Genomic DNA, 21,278 nt, shown 5'->3' with positions numbered 1-21,278 from the left:
TCAACAGCTGGTAACATGGCCTGCTTTCAAAAGCAATTAATCGTTTTTTACACAATCAGAAACTCTTAAAATATTCAAAAACTGTTTAAAGGCCTGCAGAATTAAGAACAAAAAAAAGGATAGGGGAAAGTAGTTTTCCTAGTAAAAGCGTCTTAAACATCCAGTTATTGCTTAAAAGCACAAGAGCCAGAAAATTCAAATAGAAAGGTCAGATCTCTAATAAAAAGGTGCAGTCTGGTAGTGCGCTAGCAGTAATAACCCATTGTAACTAGACTTTGTAGGTTTGACTGCTCCTTATGAGGTGTTTCAATTGTATTTCATATTTAAATGGATTTTTATGAGCTCTTGCACATATTAAATATGCATACTTGACTGCAGTCAAATAAATCCAGATTACTAATAAGTCGGTATGAAGGCCCGCCTTGTGCAAAGAATACATGCTTTCAAAAGCAGAACAAGCTCCCATGTAATTCACAGGATTAAAAACACGCAGATCTCATTAATTCCTACCCAAAAAAACAGTAAGAGAAATGTTGTCTTATCTATCATAACTGTCATGCTTGCCATACCTTAACGTTGTGGATTGTAGCCCTGGCTGCTGCACATTCTTCTCTGGCAACGATTTTTTTTTTCCCCAGAAGCTACTGAAACCAATTCTGATTAACAAGACTGAAACTAACTTACAAATGGAATAGCACCTCACCAGACTGCATTCATTCATTCCGTCAGTCGCTAATTAGCATCTGCATGAGAGGAAATTTTTGAAAGCATTTCAAATCAAGCAGAATTATCCAAAACATATCCTAGATTGTAACAGCAGATGACTAGTAGACAAGTCTTTTCTGGAGAGTGATGATCTGGTGTATCAGCACATCAGCACTGTTGGAAGACTTGGAATTCAAGTGCCATTTACTCACTCAAATCTTTACCATTGCCTAGTTGAGGAAATGACTTTCCCAAAACATCAGGCATAAGGACGGCATACATACAAGTAAAACAAGACACCTGAAAGCAAAGTGCTCTGTCAAAAACTGTCACTAAAACAGGGAAGGTGACAACAGAGTAAAGCATCTGCTGCTGTACAGAAGATCAACGATAAACAAAATAAAAATGCTGTTTGTGATCTAATTTTGGATGAAGCATGTGGCCAGAATTAAATACTGTTGCTTTATTTTGCTTATGACAAAACCACAAAGCCCACACCCTTGGTCAAAGAACAACCACCACATGAGGCATGTCATCCAAAAAGTCTCAAAATACTAACAGATCTGTTTTTAATCAACACATGGCACAACTTTGCCATGACTTTTTGTTCTAGTATTTGATAGAAGCTAGCTACATCCCAGTTAAGCTGTAGGCTGCTAGAGACACATCAACATTATAACAACATTTTAAAAATTTGAGCTTTTGTGACAGACAACTTCAAACGTTTGAGATCTACCTTCTTGTTATTTTCAACCTTACTCACCTTCACCTACTTCCCACACACTATTTTAAACATGAGGAGGCAACAAAGATCCCCAAAGCACCAGGAAAAAAAAAAAAAAAAAAAAAAAAAAGGTGAAAAAGAAGTGTATCTGCTTCCTATCCAGAAAGATAGCATGTTACACTTGCAAAATAAAATCACAGAATCTCCTCAGTTGTAAGGGACCCACAAGAGTCCAGCTCCTGGCTCCAAGCATTTAATAAATCTCTGCCTACCTTAAATTATATGTTTATGTGACTGCCAGGGGCAAGACAAATGTACAATTCTTAGTGATATAAGTAATTCCAGAAAAAAAATGATTTAGCTTTCTGACAGATTTCTGGAATGGCTGCCCAACACAGGGTTATTTCAGACCATGTGCAGAGGAGGCTTACATCATCCTCGTCAAGATCATCATCAAAATATTCCAGTACTTGCTTTCACAGGACCCATAGTTCTAGGTACGTAGACACAGAAATGGCTTTAAATGGGTAATGGTTTAAATTAAGAGGGTAGATACAGATGAGATATTAGTGAAAACTGGCACAGAGAAGCTGTGGGTGCCCCGTCCCTGGAGGTGTTCAAGGCCAGGCTGGAACTGGATGGGCTTTAAGGTCCCTTCCACCCAAACCATTCTGTGATCCTCTAGCAGCTTTGCCACCAGTACTTGGCACCACAAACATCCACTTTCCCCACTCCCATCTGGTTTACAGGGGTTGGTTTGCAAGCTCTGTATGCTAACAGCACAAGCAATATCCAAGAACCATGTCAGCACACACGGGAAGAGGGTATCTATTCCTCTGGCGCTCCCCAGTTCCTCTCCCCTGCCACGGTCCTGCATCCTAGCTGCAAGGGAGTGCTTTTGGTACCGTGCAGACTGCATCACCTGCACACGTATGAAATCAGCTGGAGGAACAAAAAAAAAAAGTGGCAAACTTGTGTGACCTGCTCCTAATTTCATTACAGTTCATCAAAGATCAAGGAATCCAAGAAACAATTAGCTATGCTTCACAAAATGCACAAGGCAAATCACCAGTAACAACTGTCCTCTCCTGATGCAAGCCAATACCCTCTTCAGGAAAGCACCTTTAGCAAACGTCCTGAAAAAAAATGAGGTTTTCACAAACCAAAGGCGACAAACTAATCCCTGATAACTTTAAATTGCAACACTGGGCAAAAGCATCTGAGAAGATAATGAATAACTGGGGCACGGAGCTGTGGCACATCACCCCTGTCCTAGCTTAGCACACAGCGACACCAACAAACTCATTGTTCTAACACATGGGGCAATTTCATAAGAACAAGAAACCAAAGTTTTTTGATTTTTAAAACTTATTTTTCTCCCTGTATGTTTCTCCTCAATCCGTCTAACTCAGCCACAAGACAACAGAGAAGTTGACAAACACACCTGCAGCTGCTCTGACACGGGGGCCAGCATATTCTCTTTGAAGCCCCCCGCCCTCCCATGTGCTCCACAACGATTTGTATCCTCTACCCTGCCCTTCAGCGGCAACATAAGACCATCCTTTCTGAAATAGCGAGCGATCACATGCTCAGCTGCCCGTAATACATCAAGGACACAACAATACGCTCCGTCCCATTGATACAACCATCCCCACCACTCGGATGTCAATATATGTATTTTTTTCTTTCTCCTGTAGGGAAGCGTGTCTACTGATCATCGCCAATTTGTGAGAAGTCAGCAATTTTGAGCAGGGAATATAAGAGAGATGCATTCAGCAGAACAATGGAAGTGAAACAGGGAAGCAGGTTACTTGGGTACCACAACATTAAGTACTTTCTGACAAAGACTGCATTAGCAGATGACAGGAGATTGAACACATAGCAAACAAAATGCTTTGCAGATTTTCCTGTCCTTGATGTTGCAGCTGATCTGGAAGAGAATGTGCAAAGTCCCTCATGCAGAGATAGCCTTTGATCTCGCTGTACTAACTTGATACACTTACAAATCCATGCGTGCCTTTTGTCCTCCACATCTTAAAGAGGGTCTACAAATAAAATAATGGATTAGCCGAGGCTGCTCTGTTATAAGGAAATATATTTTCAACAGCTTTCTTAAATCAACTTTGTAAATGTATTTTTTCCCTTTTTCATGCTTGACATTCAAGCAGAAAGAAGGACGATTATGTGCTATGATCTGTGGAAGATTCAACTCCTCCTCGGGACAAGTTTGCCTGGAGTTATCAAAATCCCTGTATTTACTGAATATGAAAAAGCAGCGAGTGATGGATTTGGCTTTTAACTGCTAAAATCTTTCGCGGGTAAAGAACAGCTATTAATATACAATGGCTTTTCACCTTGATGATTTTAAATTAATTTCCAACTGACCCATACAGGAAGTTTAGACTCTAGGTTTGTCCCTTCGAGAAATATTTGGGGCTTCGAATTAGACCCCTTGCTTCTCTCCAGATAACCACAGCCTGCTGCCACGCCAGAAGCCAGATCTCTGTTCTGAACCTGAATTTTACAGGCTGGTTTGCAGACCTCACGGCAGATTTTCCCGACGGAGCTGTGGGAGGTTTCAGCATTCTCTCACGGTTAACATTTCTGACTGGATGCCTTTCCCTGGGTCTTTACAATTAACTGCATCCACTTTAGAAACACATTATGCTGGGATGCAGGAGTGGTTTGTTTCCGAATGACATGCTCTTCTCACTTTGCTTCAGTCAACAGAGGTTGTAACTGCAGAAGGATAATGGAAACTACTTTGGTGCTATTCTTTATTCTTTGAGGAGACTGGCGTGCTGTAACTAACAATTTTCCACATTTGGCATCTAACAGGGTGAATTCATGAATTATGTCCCCGGTATAATTTTTCTAGGAATACTGCTTTCTAGATGTGAACCAGTCACCCTGGTTCTCCTTTATAATGAATGGAGCAAAGAAGAGGCATTTCTTAGGTGTGATCCGTACCAGCCTAGCATAAATGAGATTAGATAAGCCAAGCTCTGGAAGTGCCTGTTCCTCTCCCCTACAGAGAGGAGCACAGGCTGATAAATACACATACGAACACTTGAACCGCAGACCTCAAAGTCAGTGGAGACGAACGACATACCCTGGTGAGGAGTTCTCCACAGTAACACTTGGTGTGTTAACCAAAGGGAATGTCAGAGTTAACGTTAGGTGTAACACAGAGAACAGTAGGGCCCCCATTCATACACTATATTCTCAAGTACCTATATGACAAGTGAAACGTGAGGCAGCAATGAGCTCTTGCAGAAGAGGTAGCCAGCAGTACCACGGGCTGTGCTAGGCAGAGCATCACCAGCAGGTTGGGGCAGGAGCTCCTTCCTCTCTGCTCAGCCCTGGAAGACACACCTGGAGTGTTGGCTCCCATGCTGGTCCCCAGTATGAGACATGGACGTACTGGAGGGAGTCCAGTGAAAGGCCATAAAGATGATTAGGGGTCTAAAGCACCTAAACACACAAGCAGAAGCTGAGAGCTGGGACTGCTCAGCCTGAAGGAGAGGAGGTTTGGGGGCAGGGGACTCCATCAAGTTGTGATGTCCACCTGAGGTGGGCAGTGAAGATGACAGAGCCACGATCCTCTCAGTGGTGCCCAATAACAGAACAGAAGCCAATGGGCACAAGTTGAAATACAAGGCATTCCACATAAATGCAATGCCTTGCCTGTTTACTGCGAGTGTGGTCAAATGGTTTAACAAGTTGCCCAGAGAGGCTGCGGAGTCTCCAGACATAGAAATACTGAGCAGGAACAGTCCTGAGTAACATGCTGCAGTGCACTGAGCAGGCTGTTGGACTAGATGATCTACAGAGGCACCCTCCAGCCTCAATCGTTCTGTGATTCTCTTGCTAAGACTGAGTTGGTATCTTTTGTTCACCCCTCTTGTGTCCATACAAACATTACCAAATATATAATCACTGCCTGTAGGAGATGTTTGCAGTCTCTTGGTCACTTCACTTGACTGTAAACCTTGAGCTTTTTGAGCTGTTTCTTAAGTTAGGAGTATTCAAATTTCATCTCTCCTAGGACCTCACTGTTGCACGTGTAGCACAAGGGGCAAATTTTAGCTTGAATACCACCAAGTACACAACCCTTTGCGCGGCATATCCAGTGGTGGATCATTTATGGTTGGGCAGAAAACCCTACCCACGGAAAGATGAAGGATCTTCTGTTCACTCACTTCCCCACCTTTGCATTTAAGTGTAAAGCAAAGCATCAGATGGACTTCCTCTGAAGGGAGTAAAACCCTTATGCATACTCCTGCTCATTCCTGAGCTTACTACTGTTGCCCACCACGGCTCATTTCCTAACTTATCACTCTGTCTCTTTTTTTTTTTTTTTTAAAGGCAATGTATATCGGCTGAAAAGATAACAGTAGCTTCTTACTATATAAAAGGCCTGCCACGGTGGTGATTTATGTTATCTTTATAATTAGGATATATTGCACTGGAGAGTTTTGCTTTCTAATTAAAGTCTGTTTGACCTTCTGGCACTCCTTGGGCCTAGCTAGACCCAATTGGTGACACAAAGCACCCACACTGTGGAAAGTCTTAAAGATTTCTGTGTATGTTCAACAGCATCTTTTTTTCTTGAGCGCCGCTTGTAGTTCACACTCTGCAGTAGAATTCCATTTTTAAAACCAAAGTATATACACCAATCTGAATTATGCTAAGAACACGGTTTATCATAATAATAGCCTTCAGAAATGTCCTATTCAACAGAAATACTGTCCTACTTGAGACATCACAAAAACATCAGCTTGCAACTGCTGAAGAAACTTCCCAAGAAGGATGTACTCCATCTGTAAAATTGCTGATATCTGCAGAGAAGAGAGACTTCCTCCCAAATCATATTTTATGTTGAGAGGAGGATAAAATCTTCTTTATCACACACTGTTCCAGAGATTTTTTTCCCTTTCCCACTTACTACATCCAGTACAATACAATACAACATGACCTGTTCCCAAGCTGCTCTAACTCTAGAACTCTTTGGAAGACGCCCATCTAAGACTTCTGCTTAACAGCGTGCAGTACTTTTTAATAATGTATGCATACAGATCTTATTTAACACTTCCCTCGTCAAGAAATCTCACAGGATAGCGGGCACAACAGCAATGAAATCCAAAGTTTGGGGAGTTTCCACTAAAAGTGGAAATCTTAAATTTAACCTCATTGGGTTCAAGCAACGCAAAAAATAAAGGCTACATTTTGCAATGGACTATTTCATTGTCAAGCTGTACTGCAAATTGCCTTCTTTTATTGTTGCCTCTCCAAATCTTCCAACATTTCTGTTTCTCAGGAATTTCTCCTACATTTTCTGTATTGCGAATTTTAGTTTTGTTTTTGTTTTTTCAAGTCAGATTCACTTAATACAACTGGCTTTTGCGTTTGTTTATGTCTCTTCTTCCTTGGCACTAATGCTCTTTCCTCAACTGTAATTCAATACAGGCATTTCTCCTTTCCTTTATAAAATGTAACTTATTAAACAAACTAACATAAATCTCTAAGACAGTCTATTTAAAAGTTACTTTAACAACAATATTCTGTCATGCTCTTGATTATGGTACCAACATAGTGCCACGGACTTACATGTGACAGTTGCACGTTCTTCACCTGTCTCTTAAGAAGCAAAGACCAAACAAATAAAACCCACAACCTAGCTTTCCCCCTTGAAAATGAAAGGTTTATTCTGTAATTGCTATGTTACCAAAAAAAAAACATAAAAATACTTCAAATCCTGTTAGACTGCAACATATTTTTGAAGTGTGATATTGAATCACTGAACTACCTTTGCCACAGTTAGGGTAGAGGCACACAGCCAGACAACTGCAAGGTGCCCTAAGGCGTGAATGTCCATTGTAAAGCTTTACCACAGAAATGGCCTATTGACGTTATCTTACCACTTGTTAATCTGTGGTTATATCTTACCCATCTTTTATTTATCCTCCATTTATAAATTTCTATTTATACCATTGAAAAGTGTGAGTGTACCTTTACTCACCTTTCACTTTTTTTTTTTTTTTTAAGGGTGCTAACTTGAAGGTAGGCCTAGGGCCTCAGTGACAGTAAAGCACCAGCATCTACAGCCCTGGAAATACATGTTTCTAAAATTTGTAGTAGGTGACACTATATAGTGATAAGAGCTGGAAAGCAGAAGCCATTACCCAAAGTATCTTAAACAATTAAAAAAAAAAAGGGGGGGGTGGTGGTGAAGATGGAAGTTCCTGAAAGCCTAGCATTGCTATCACTTTTAAAATAAAAACAAAACTGTCCTGATTATCATATGTACCCCCTGAAAAGCAGTTAGTAGAACTGAAAGAAAGAGAAAAAGGCCTCACTGGTACTCCAAGAGGTAAACCACAGCCACCAAAACTGCTCTCCTACACTACACGTGTGAGGTACTTACCCCACTAGGCTTCAAGAGAAACATCTTACAGTGGCTACCACAGCTTGAACTGCTGCTTCCTTTTCACTTTCAAAGACCTTCGCTTTTTGAAACATAACTTCACATTGGAAGAGCTAAGCAAACCCCAGATCTCCATGAGTGAGGTAGAAAGTTTTTTGCCATGGCAGCCGTGATACCTGGAAGCGGAGAAGTGCTGAGAGAATACCTGTGCACACCAAAAACTCGTAAAAATGTTTAAAATTTGTTAAAGCAATACAATAAAACCAAAATGAACTGGAGACCTCAGATCTTACACAGAAGTTCCAAAAGGCACAGACACTTTACTGCAATTTCTGATCAATACCACAGCTTCCCTCTTCTAGAAACACCAAGAAAATATTGTTTTGCTGTGGTATTTGAAGCTTGGCTTCAACTGGGAAACAGCAGATAAGTCTTCAGAGTACAGAAGCAGAAAAAAATAGAAATAATGTTTTTAAACTTGCATCCATATTTTCAGAAACTACACTTTCAGACAAGAACCTTTTTATTTTCCTCTCTTTAAATGCTATATAAGAAGAGTTGCAGTGGTTGTGCTTCACCAAATACATATATCTGTATGTTCCAACATCTGTTGCTTTTGCAAAACCACGGGCATACTTTTTTTCCAAACAAGAAGCTGCACTTTTGACTTCTTAAGTACTATTTCAGATAATTGAACTGTGTCAGGTTATCACAAAATCGCATGCATGACAGCCAATTTCACATTCATTGATTCCTGTATTATATGTAATTTAAAGTAAGGAATAATAAAATTTTTCAACACCACAGTCCTGATCTAGGTAAGCATCATGGATCAAGAAGACTGTAGCTCCGTGTTCTTATTAAGTATATTAACCATGTTTGGTTTGGTCATTCACCACTAGCTAGTTTTTATTAAGGATGTTTTAAACTACAGGCTCTGCTCTAGCACAAAGTAAATAAATACATCATCAAAAGAAATCAGTTTTTAGATGAATACACATGTATATGATTCATGAACAGTACAAAACTAAGACATATTTTTAAGATTCTCTAGTATTCCTCTGCCCTCCCCCCAAAATATGTAACACAATTTCTAACAGAGATATTCACCTGATAAACATGCTTCTGTTATGTTCTGCTGGTCATTTACTCTACGTATGTTGTTACGCTAGGAATACGAAACAATACCGTAAGTAAGGCAAATGTTTTAATTCCAACTCCATAAAATTCTATTAATGTCAAATATTATTTGTTTTTATTATCTAAATAATCCAGCTTAGGCTGTCACTCACTCCTTTTTATTCATTTTTTGTTTTGTCTTACTGCGTGCATCTCTCACAAAGTGAAAAATGTCTATTTGAAGATAAGTGGAAATGCTACAGCACGCAACGTTTTCATGTCAAAATAATTACATTATTATATTCTGAGTTAAATAATATAACATAGGAAAACATTTTGATATGGATTTGACAGTTGCAATCCTGGCAGGATCAAATCAACTTCTTCCCAACTAATTTCTGCTGGATAAAAACAAACAAAGAGCTCCCAAACCCAAATCAGCAACCCCTTCAAAGCCTAGTCACAGAAGCTGGTCATGACAGAAGGAAATTCTCTTAGATTTTTTCTTGGAGGCTGAGCCAAGTTCTGATCTGTCACAGCACTCTGCTCTGCTCTCAAAAGCCAGAGGAATTATACTGGCCTGGAACATGACATTTGGTAATCAGATTGCTATGAGTTGATATTGGAAATAATTTCAAAATAAATTAACAAAAAGGTTCCCTCTCTTTCAATCTCATCAAACTAGTCTCTATCATGGAAAAAAATTGTTTCTTTGCTAAAAGAGAGGACTTGAAAATTGTGGAAGTGGAGGCGCGGTTGTGAGTCAAAAAGGTAACAGCTGAGGTCTTGCACACTTGTGAAACATGTCCAAAGAGTTTCTTGTGCACTCTTTATCTTCACAGCAGTAATACCCACAGCTTTGAGCATGCTTCCCCCACAACAGATACATTTCTACTGGTTGACACTACCACATTTTTCTGATGGGGAGATGATGTAATACTCCTTTAGGAATGGAAGATTTTTTTTTTTTGACTTAATAAACCAAATTCAAGCTGCACTGAGACATTTCTCTGTAATATGCTGCATTTCTGTACAAATATCACGCTCAATTTTTGTGTGTCCTACAGAATAAAAGAAATATTTTCCATACTGCTGTTCTTTACATAGCCTCACAGCCCTTAATAAAGACTTTATCTCCACCCATTTCTTAGAGAAAAGAGCACAACTACATTTTCACATCTTTGACATAAATGCTTTGTTTTTTACGGATACAGAAAGATATCTCAAAAGAAATGTCTCCTGTGCAGTTATTATGCTTCATTAAGTATAATAATTAAAATAATTTTATTTGCGGTATTAATTTAAATCTTGGAGATCAAGTAAGGATCCTGTTTTTTTCTGTCTGTGTTCACAAACAATGCATCTGTGTGTTTCTTTTAAAGGTCACTATAATTCAAACTGGTCTTGAGACTCGTACGCTTAGTAGATACAAGCTGAAGTAACTACTACCATTTAACATCAAGATGACGACAGATTCACATCACCTATGGACCCAGGCCAAATATGGGAGCTTAAAATAGTTCCTGGCAAGTATACAGTAAAACGGTTGCCTTTTATAAGTGTAGAAGAATTATACAAAGATACACATGGATACCAAGTATTAAGGCTTAAACTGTCCCACAGAAATTTCACTTCATGATTCCAGCAAATTATTATTTTCTTCACTTGACCCTTTCCCTTCTGATTACAATTTTCTCACTTTTTATTAGCATCACAAATCCTGATCAGTTACATTTTGCATCACCCCTTTCACATGCTTTCTGTTTCCTGTTACTCAATGTATTTTCCTCTTGGTGTTTCTCTGTATTTTGATATTGTAATGTAATAAATGCATATTTGCTGTTACGATGAATTTAAGAGAAAGATTTGTATTCCCAATATCATCCTGGCACAGCACAGTGTTACAGAATGAAAAATCAGCAAATATAACACTTTACAGTACCCTTTTCAGTCAATCTATTAAAGGTAGACTTAGGACTTATTTAATATATACTAACAGAGTTTCCATCTGTTTAATTTTAATAAAATATCAGAACAAAGCCACCATAAAATGTCCTGAATATTAATTCTCTTCTCTTACCATGCAGTAAACCACTGTGGTTTCAAAACGCACTATTAGACGTATTTATAAATTAAGTGCGTGTGATAGCGAGTAATAAATGAGCACAAATTTGAACATATATCAATATAGGAAAAACAAATTTTTAAAAAGCAGTTTTACTCAAGAAATGAAATTTTTGGTCCATGAGAAGTCAGCTGCATTCCCCTTGTCTTCAGTGAAGTCACAGTTTCACTCTACATATACATGGTCATTAGCCAGTGTTTTTCCAATCATCTTCATAGCTAACAGCAGATACTCACCCCAAATCTGCTCAACCAAATTCCAAAGAATAAAGTTTGGAAGGTGTTAACTGAAAGCACATAACTTTCTAACTCCAGCTAGAGAACCTTTAAAATTCAAAACCAAAATGTATCAATGACGAAACTGAAGAGGCAAATCTGTCAGCATTACAGACAAGGTTTCCAAACTAATTTTAAGGGAAATAATAATTAAAGACATGCATGCCCTTCCACCACCCTCTGACACTATACAGGTTATGAAGAACAGGAAAAGGAGAGTTGGCATTATGTGTAACACTGTTCACCATCTTCAGTAGGTCACTGGTCTTTTAAATAATCTCTAGTGAACAAATAAGATTTCAGAAAGTTTTTAGTAGATAATTACACTTCCTGATTTTGTAATTAGTGGAACTACATGTAATTACATAATAATTATGACGGTAATTACGTAATTAAGATGTATAATTATGTAGTAAAAAACATTATGGAAATAAAAGCCATCAACTGTATAAGCACAATACATTTTTAAAAATAAATTCTGTATCATCTGTTTAAAGCTACCATTTTCCTCAAAATATCAAAGTGATTATGAGCCATCACTGGCAAGTTCTAAAATACATTTCTTATGCGACTTAAAAATCATACAGATAATTGTATCTTTTTTTAAATCTCTTTAAAACCTTACGTTTATATTACCCTTCTGATGTCTAGGCACATACATACTGAATGGATTATACAGAGTTAAATTGTTTATATTTATATTTCCAATTCCTACTGAAATATTTAAAAAAAAAAATAGCATCAATGTCAAAATTCTACTATCTAAAAGACAGGATTATTATTTTTTTGAGTACACTGCCAGATCCATCAAATTTAAGAATCTTATAAAAGGAAGAAGATGCTAGTCTTGCATTTTCCACTAGAGAAAAAGAGCTTGCTGCTGTGAGAAGCAGTAGTCACTAAAAGAGGCCTTGTTGCTTCTGACTTGCCTTTAACAACACCAAAACCCCAAACTTATTAACACAGATGAAATCAGAAAGAACGAAGTCTCTATAAGAAAAAATGTCAGAGCTGCAGATAAAGAAGCAATGAAGAAAATAGAGCTTTAAAGAATATTCTCTCTTTACAGACGCTCCTGAGAGAACTGATAAAGCAGCCAGACTACATTAGATAGAACAGCCTACTGCACAGGCTATAACAAGTTGGCATATATTTATATGCTTAAGTAGGAAAAAAATGCTGAAGAGCAAATGAGAAGATATTTCTCCCACACAAAGAAAAAAGACCTCAGTAGCAGCAGGGTGTTTATTTGAAGTCAAATAACCATTCCAGTTCAGGAGGAGTCAGTTAGTTAAGCCAACTACTTCACATCCCACCTGCAACATTACACACAATGTGCATGAAAAACAACTTCATTAATCAAAACTACTTTATTAGAGGTATGAGCCACAGCAAATGCAATCCTGTCATGCCACAGACATCCCACATTGTGGACATATCACAGCTGTTGTTACTTATTATTTCTATTTATTTCATTCACAGACAGAGAAAATAATTCACAAGAATCCTTAACTCCACGAGAGATGTCACAGGCTGTTAAGCTTAGTGTTCAGAGAAAGGGTTACAGAGACATACAGTGGGTATAACGAGGTGTGCTTAGATTTGGTAGATTTAACAAAAAGACCCCATGAGCAGAAATAGAATGGAGGAAAAACAGATACAGGACAACGTCAAACTGGTAATAAAAAATACGATCATTATGGAAGGGTAACTTAAGATTTACATACACTACTTCAAAAGGGTCAAAATACTTCAATGGATATTTTTTGTTTGGAGAAAAGTTAGTGAGATTTAAAAACACGTAAGAAAGTGACTCAAAATTTTAAAAGTTCGAAAATCTTCCTCTACAGAACACATGAAGGAAAAATGAGCAAGTGCTTCTAAGGATATACTGAAAGATTAAATTAATGAATATTAGTATTTTATAATCTCTTCAAAACAACTTGTTTGGAAGACAAAGTACTTGAAATGTGCAGAGGAGTAATTGTTTGCTTGGATGTAAAGAGCACTAACTCTAGCGAAGTGAAGTCTCAGTGATACCATCTAGAGATGAGATGCCAGCAGAAAGGCTTTGTTTATTGAGTCATACTCCTGTCAAAAGGGTTTTGCCAAGTTCTAGCTAGTGCCATCTTAAAAATAAACCCACTAAAGTGTACATGCACATAGGTTATTTATATGATTTTCCTTTATCTTCTCCTGGAAAGCGTACATAATCAACTTTTACTGACTTCAACAAGTATTCTTCCGTAGTCTTTTTGCCTGCCTAGTCATAAATGCCATATAGTTCTGATACCCAAAGTCTCCATTTTGTTATGCTAGTTTCACATACAATACAAGCCTACCAGCTCTCTTACACATGATCTCCTTCTTCTACCTCACTGAGCTTCCACACTGCATCATAGAGCAGGAACGACTTGCTCAGGCCCACCCACTTATCCTACTTGCAGTTTGTCTCCCTCCCTCAGTCTCCCCATCACCTGACAGGAGTACACACACTAAACCACACTGACAAGCAGTTCTGCCAATGTCTCCATTATAGACTGTCTTCTTTCAAAGAATACCTCCATCAAAAATTCACTTCAACCTTCTACTTGGCGCACCAAGTTATGAACATACTGAGAAAAAACCCCAATGTTGAAATTACAGGATTCACACACATATCCAGAGATGAATTTTATTTTTTTATCTAGGACATACAACCTGAAAAAGTTTCATTTTTCCCGACAGTACTTTGCAGCTTATTCCTCCATAAAGTAAACTAGACACTTCTGGTGTTTGTATGCAAGGGTGAAGTGAGGCACATACACAGCTGTGATAGGAGTGGGAAAACATCCTCTGAACAGACATTTGGATTTCCATGTGTATGTACATTTACAAGTATATGATCTTATATATGCCAAGTAGAATATTTGATTATATTCTACTTCCACAAACTGGCAGATACTTTGAAGACATAGGTCTTCCCGACAAACAAGAACATTTTCCAAATCAATCCTCTCATCCTCTCTTCTACTTATGCATCAAGCTGATATGCCCAGGCTTTTTTGGAATCTGACAATCAGGGGCTCAGTAGCTGAACATATTCTGCAAAAGAATATACTGCAGCATCTTTGCAATTTCTGTCCCTGAAATACCTAAATGCACTGCAAACAACACTCATGACCCTACCTCTCTCAGAACTGGGATGGTGGAAAGGTGGTGGCTTTCAGTCCCATTTTATAGTGTGATACAGACACCCTACAAACAGGATCCTATTTCTCTAAGAAACCGTAGCACGATCTGAACAACCTCAATGATATTAATGGACTGCTTTTGGAATAATGTTGTAGTCATTGTGAATAAGGAAACTACAGCATTCTTATCCAGGCTTCCATAAAGACTTAATTTATGCTAGGAGGGGGAACTGAACCAGAGACATCTGTGTGAGGCACAGTAGTTTTACTGACTTTATGTGGGCTCCGTTTCTCTTCATTTTTAAAGGTTTTCATTTTACTGTAGAAGCAAAACGAAAACAGTAATATCTTTGAATATTTAACAATACCAATTTTTGAATGGGATAATGATATAAAGCTTACTACACTCTATTTTGATTTCCTGATGACATAGCCATTAAAATACATTGGTTTCCATTTCTGAAGTTAAAGCATACAGAGTGAGTATACTCCTGTATTTAAACATCACATGTTTAAATCACTGATAGTTTTCCTATCTTTTTTCCATCCAAATGAACAGAGGATACTTTGCTACTCCTACTGCTTTTTGCTGTTCTGACTGTGCACCTAAGCAGCAATATCCTAACCAGCTTTGTGAACCTCTAAGTATAAGGAAGCACTGAAAACATTTTGAGTGCATTACAAGTCACAATGGAGCAGTTTCTCCTGTCCTTTTTTAATTAAAAAAATAATTCAGAGCAAATAGACCTGACACTATTACTGGCAGCTGTAAATTAGTGCTTTTGGCACAGAGATACTGAAAATTAAATTGTTTTTGACCTGATACTAACCGTGTACAGTTCCTAATTTAGACAGACAGCAAAGGAATTTCAGAGTTTCACTTATTTAGCATGGAAACTAGGACCCTCGTACAATGTTAACATACTAAACTATATCATCACGAGAGACCTTAAACTTTCAGATGAAGAGAACCAATTGCTTGGAGGTAAATGCTACAAATAATAATAAATAATAATATAACAGATAATAATAATAAATGCTACAAATAAAAAACAATAATTATATAATCCAGATATTCCTGAATAGTATAACTGACAGCTGACATCACTAGTCACTGAAATAGTAAAACATCATGTAGACCAATCAGCTTATTTTTAATTCTTACAGGCAGAAGATAGCTCAAAATCTAGTTGTAAACACGAAGATGACAAGAAATAGAATAATAAACCACAGGGATGTGGAAAAAAATAAATCGTGTCAGCCACTGTAACTTCCTTGGGTAACAGAAACCAGATTAGAGGATATCTAGTAGAGGTTACATCCTAAGTTCAGTCTGCCTTTTGAAATTGTCTTCCATGATATTTAGGAAAATCCAGGAAATGTAAATGAAATGAACGCCAACCCGTACAGTGTAAATGAGCTGAAATGATAAAAAGAGCATTAATGGACACCTGGATAAATATAATATGCGGGAGAAGAATCAACATAGGTTGTGTTACAAGGCAAGACCCATCTCACAAACCTATTAATAATCTCGTGAAGCGTTCAACAAGCATGTGAACAGGGATGATCCAACTGATACTGTCCATTTGGGGATCTTTGAAAATGTCTCCTACCTAAACCTTTTAAAGAGAAAAACAGGCATGGCTTAAGAAAGTATAGATAAATACCAAAGATAAGAAACACAGCTGAAGTTGTAAGTTCTTACGATGGAAAACTGTCACTGATGGAGCTCCACAGCCACCTCGGCTATATTCATAAGTGAGCTGGGAAAGGGAGGTTTCCAATAAAGGTATCAACTTGCTTGTAACACTATGCTATGCTAGAGTCAGAAGTAAAGAACACCAGGAAGATCTTGGCAATCAGCTAATGAAATGGGAAATTAATTTAGCTTAGATAAACATAAAGCAATAGGCCTAAGTTCTTTTCTAAACCTTAATTATGCAAAAAATGAACTCCGACACGATCACAAGCAGATTCCAACAGATAGTTCCATGAAAACCATCACCTAGAAGTCGAACAGTACAAAAACACAAAAAAGTATTAGCAATTACGTGGAGAAAACAGAGAACAAAGCAGGTAGTATCGTCTACACCACAGTATAAATCCATGGTACATCTGCGTCTTGAAAGCTCTGTCCCTTTCTTGGCTCCCATCACAAGGAGAAGAAAGTTCTAAGGCAAGTGAACAAAGAAGTTAAATTGTTTCCAAATGTGGAAATATTAAATAGATCAGGAGTCTTCAATGTGGAAAAGACACAACAAAGATTTGCTGGTGGGATGTGAGAGAAGTTTACAAGTTTAGTACCAGCATGAAATAATGTAGGCATCTGTTGTTGTCCCGTCTTCCAGCACAAGAACCAAGAAACTACAAAGGGAAACAGCGACTGTTTAAACCCAAAACAAATACTTCATGCAACAGCTGCTGGACCTGTAGGCCTTCTTGATACCTAGCAAATGGATGAACTCAAGGGAAGGCTGATGAGTTCCATTAAAAAAAAGTCTCTGGAAGTTACTAGATAACATATCCAGTGGACAAAGTCTTTAAGATTAAATACTTAGAGGCTGGGAGAGTCTTTGGGAAACAGCAACATGTATAGTTGCGCTGTTCTTGTATTCTTCCTTTGGCACTTGTCAGAGACAGGGATCAAACAAGGCTATATGGACTTTTGTCTGATTCCATATACTTTTGCTGTTCTTAGATTTTCAAGAACATATTAGGAAAACATGGTGAACTTTGGTTAGAAAAGCATGACTATCAACTGCTCAGGGCAAAATGATGGGAGGTCTCGAATGAGACTCATTCTCTGCACAGGTATTTGTCAGGGTGCTGGTCTATGTACTTTTTTTGAGACCTGAAGTAAGAAATATAATGTATTCCCTGATTCGTCTATAATACAGATTTTGTAGACAATGTAAAACTGGCAGGAGCTGTAAGTATGCCAGAAGATCAGATTAGGGCTTAAGATAATTTTGAGGAAGTAGATCTGATTTGAAACCTTCCTCCACCACACTAACCTCCTATCTAACAAAGAAAAGCAAGAAGTACTGTTCCTTTGTACAAATCAGAGAATCATTAACGTTGGAAAAGACCTCCAAGATCATCTGGTCCAGCTGTGCCCCCTCCACCAGTATTACCCATTAAACAATATCCCTGAGCAGAATCATGGTACATACATCAATACATGTCCACAAATAAACACAGGGTGCAAAAATGGTTAGAAACAACGATTCATGACAGCATATAATGGTTACAATAGAACAGAAATGAACGAGTGAACAATGTTGTTGCAAACATTGTGAACACCATACTGGTATGAATAAACAGAAGAGCTGCCTGTAAAACACGTTAATTAATCTTTCTGCTGCGTTCCACTCTGGTGGAATGAATCTGACCTACTGAAGGTCTAATTATTGATGGTTCTTTAACAACAACAACAAATAATAATAAAAATACAAACACACACAAAAAAAAAAAACAAACAAACAAAAAAAAAACAAACAAAAAAAACAAACAAACAAAAAAAAAACAACACAACAAAACATGCAGAGAATTAGAAAACTCTTCCCTAAAACCTCTCCAAAAAGTTCAGGTTTGTCGCTGAAAATGACACAGAAGATAACATACGGGCTTTAAATATGCAGAATTCTCTTAAAGAAAAACAATAGAACATTGCCCATCATGCACAAAATAAACTTTAGAAAACAACATTCACCACAGATGTACAGAAAAGGTCTCTACGGTAAGTAGAGAAGAAGAAACTGGTTGAAAAAATCTGACAGGCTGTAGAACCTGCATCACCAAAATTTTATTTTATTTTATTTCTATTTATTTTTTTAATTTATCCTCTCTTTAAAATGCTGGCTAGACAGACAATCCTATTGATCCTCTTGCAAGAAAAGGGAGCAGGATGGATGACTTTTGAACTCCCACTGACTTCACAATTATTCTTTTAGATTCCATCTCAATAAATAGCACAGACCTCCAACATAAATAGCAGAACAAACAGAAGCCTGTTCTGCAATTAAGGTTCTCTGTTTTGAAGGGGCAAATACAGAAAATGCAGGCGAACTAGCAGTGGAATCTCAAGGTTCTGAATGGAGAGAAAGCACAAATTCCTTCCAGCTACAGCGGAAAACACATTTATAACATGAATCTCCAGCCACTGAAAACTCTTTATAGAAGACCACTCCAAGATGAGTAACAACCTAGAACTGCTATCAAGAATAAACAAAGCTATAAGCATGAAGAACGAGTCTTTAAAAACGCAGAAATGGTGATAAAATGCAGAATTGCAAAAAGCCCATGACATTTAGGCTTTCTACAACAATTTCTCTAAATAAATAATAAAAAAAGCAAAAAGCAAAGACCCTCCCCAAACCAAACCAAGAGTAAATAAATGGCTTTTTCACCTAACTAATAAAGAAGAAACTGAACATACCAAAGATATACAAAACCTAAATTATTTTTTTACTGCTATCATTGGAAAGCACAGTGCTGCTACTCACAGGTCAAGGACAGAACAGCTTGTGAACAATGGCACAGAAACATTTTTTTTCTTTCAAGAGAAAAAAAAAAAAAGCTTTATGTTTTTAAGAGAGTTCACTAAATTTCCAGCTCAGGACTAAATTGGCATATGAAAATTATTTCAATACTACAAAGCTTTACATTAATTGTGACAAATCAATACACTGTGCTGAAGTTGAACCGCCCAAGAGAAGAGAGGGTCCTGGCAGAGTTCTGACAATTCCTTGAGAACTGCTCCGGAAATTAAGTTTATGTAACTTTCTCCAACTAGGGGTGAGGGTCCAGGGAACATTTTCTGATTAAGGCAGAAGGTGGGAAATCATGTGAATGCAGAAGCCATCATACTATTTTTCAGAAATAATCCATTAACATCGAAGTCTAAAATTATAAATGAGATTAAGCGGTCCGAAATGAATGAAACCAAGACAATGAAAGTAAAAACAAAATAATAATAAAAAAGCCCTAAGCCTGAGATACAAGATTTCTTTCATCACATAACTACAAGTTAATGATATAATGCAGCTATGAACTATGAGCTATATGCGACTCAAGAGAGCAACACAAGAGTTACTTCGAGCAAATGTACAGGTGCAATGCATGAGACAGTGGATAGATGCCATCCAGAATAGCACACTCTTTCTAGTTCCTCACATTCAAAAATGAATTCAACCTAGAAAAGTCTAGAGGTATTAGTAGGAAGGATCATACAACAAAGACCAATTCCTACTAAAGAAAGCTGTAAATGTCTTAATATAAAACAAAACAGAGATGTCACCACTGTTTCTAAAAACACAGTGGAGAACATCAAGGAGGGGAAATAAACGTTTAGTAAATGAACATAAACTAGCCAAACAAGGTAAATGGGAAAATTATAGTGAGTTTTCAGTCATCATCAGATGAGGCTCTGAAACACATAGTAAACAATAGTGAAAGGTGAAGAACCACCCACAGGTTTCAAAATAAAGTGCCAAAAACTTGTAACATCTGTGAGATGTGATGGTAGCAGAGGATTGAATATGATCACCCTTGAAACCACTTCTATTTTTATATCCTTATATTAGACAGAAGATCTACACACAAAGACATCCAGCTTCAGCTAGTATTAGATACCGCTATTTGACATTCCTTCAGTACATCTACGAAGTTATATTAGACTGAGATGACCATACAGGGTGACCTTCCTTGCATGTACAAAACCATTCTGAAGTGCAAGCATCAGATTGAGGTCACTGTCTTGAGAGGGATTAAGAAAGGAAATGAGGAACTCTAAAAGAAGAAACTTAAACATAACAGGCCAAAAACAGACTGCTTGCTTATTTGAGCATTTTCTTAGCTAAGAGTTTACAGCTAGTTTGGTTTTCAAATAAAGCTCATCAAAATAACAACATTTAGGAAGACTGATTCTTATCTCTTTCCATCACCCAGCAACTTAGCTGGTGACACAGGTCAGGGTTGGGGAAAGACTTCTACAGCAGAACAGCCATCAGATCAGCAGTCTACAGAGGTAGCGCATTTTGTTCACTGGCACCACCAAGAGCACAGTGGAAGTGCTCTCTGTGAACAACACACAAAGGTGGGCTCCAAATTCAGTTTTATTCAGAACGCCCCACCAACCATGTATTAGCCCACAATCAGAAATATTCCTGTCAGCTTGAGAATCATTTAGCTGCACAAAAACCATAAATACATTATAGCTTGGAGATGGTAAATATTCCAAATATTATGGTAATTGGAAGATGACAAGAAGAAAATAAGTCTTCCTAACACTAGATTAATTTGTGGTTTTAGCAGAGCTTTGTAGACAATTAACTTTGCTGCTTTCTTGTGACATCATATTCTCCCCAGTAAAAAAGGTCTCTCAAACATTAAGTCAAATATGTGTTAATTGGCTTCTTTTGGACACTGCATGAATATATTTTAATTAATCTATTTACTGAAGTTGACATGTCCTTCCAACTTTGTGCAAAGAGATTTCTCTAATGGCATAATATGTAGGAAAAGCACTTTTTCCAAAGCACAATTGCTTCAAAAGAACAAAGGATACATAATCTTAAATCTGTTATTCCAACACAACACATTCCTCAGTTCCCACCATCCTACTTTCTTCTGTTTTCTCTTCTACATTACAGGATAGTAATTCACGTTTGAAGAGTACAACTGCATAGTTCGCGTTTCTACAATGCAAGTTGCTATTAAGCTATAG

General features: G+C 37.6%; 1 protein-coding gene across 2 annotated transcripts in view; it reads right to left on the bottom strand.

Annotated features, from left to right (window-relative positions):
- POLA1 (DNA polymerase alpha 1, catalytic subunit) overlaps window positions 1-21,278 on the bottom strand; it is a 198,450-nt gene that overhangs the window by 21,585 nt on the left and 155,587 nt on the right. The window lies entirely within an intron of this gene.

This window comes from Netta rufina, assembly GCF_964035555.1.
Source record: "Netta rufina genome assembly, chromosome: 1".
Classification (NCBI taxonomy): Eukaryota; Metazoa; Chordata; class Aves; order Anseriformes; family Anatidae; genus Netta; species Netta rufina.
This window is presented reverse-complemented; position numbering and strand designations above follow the sequence as displayed.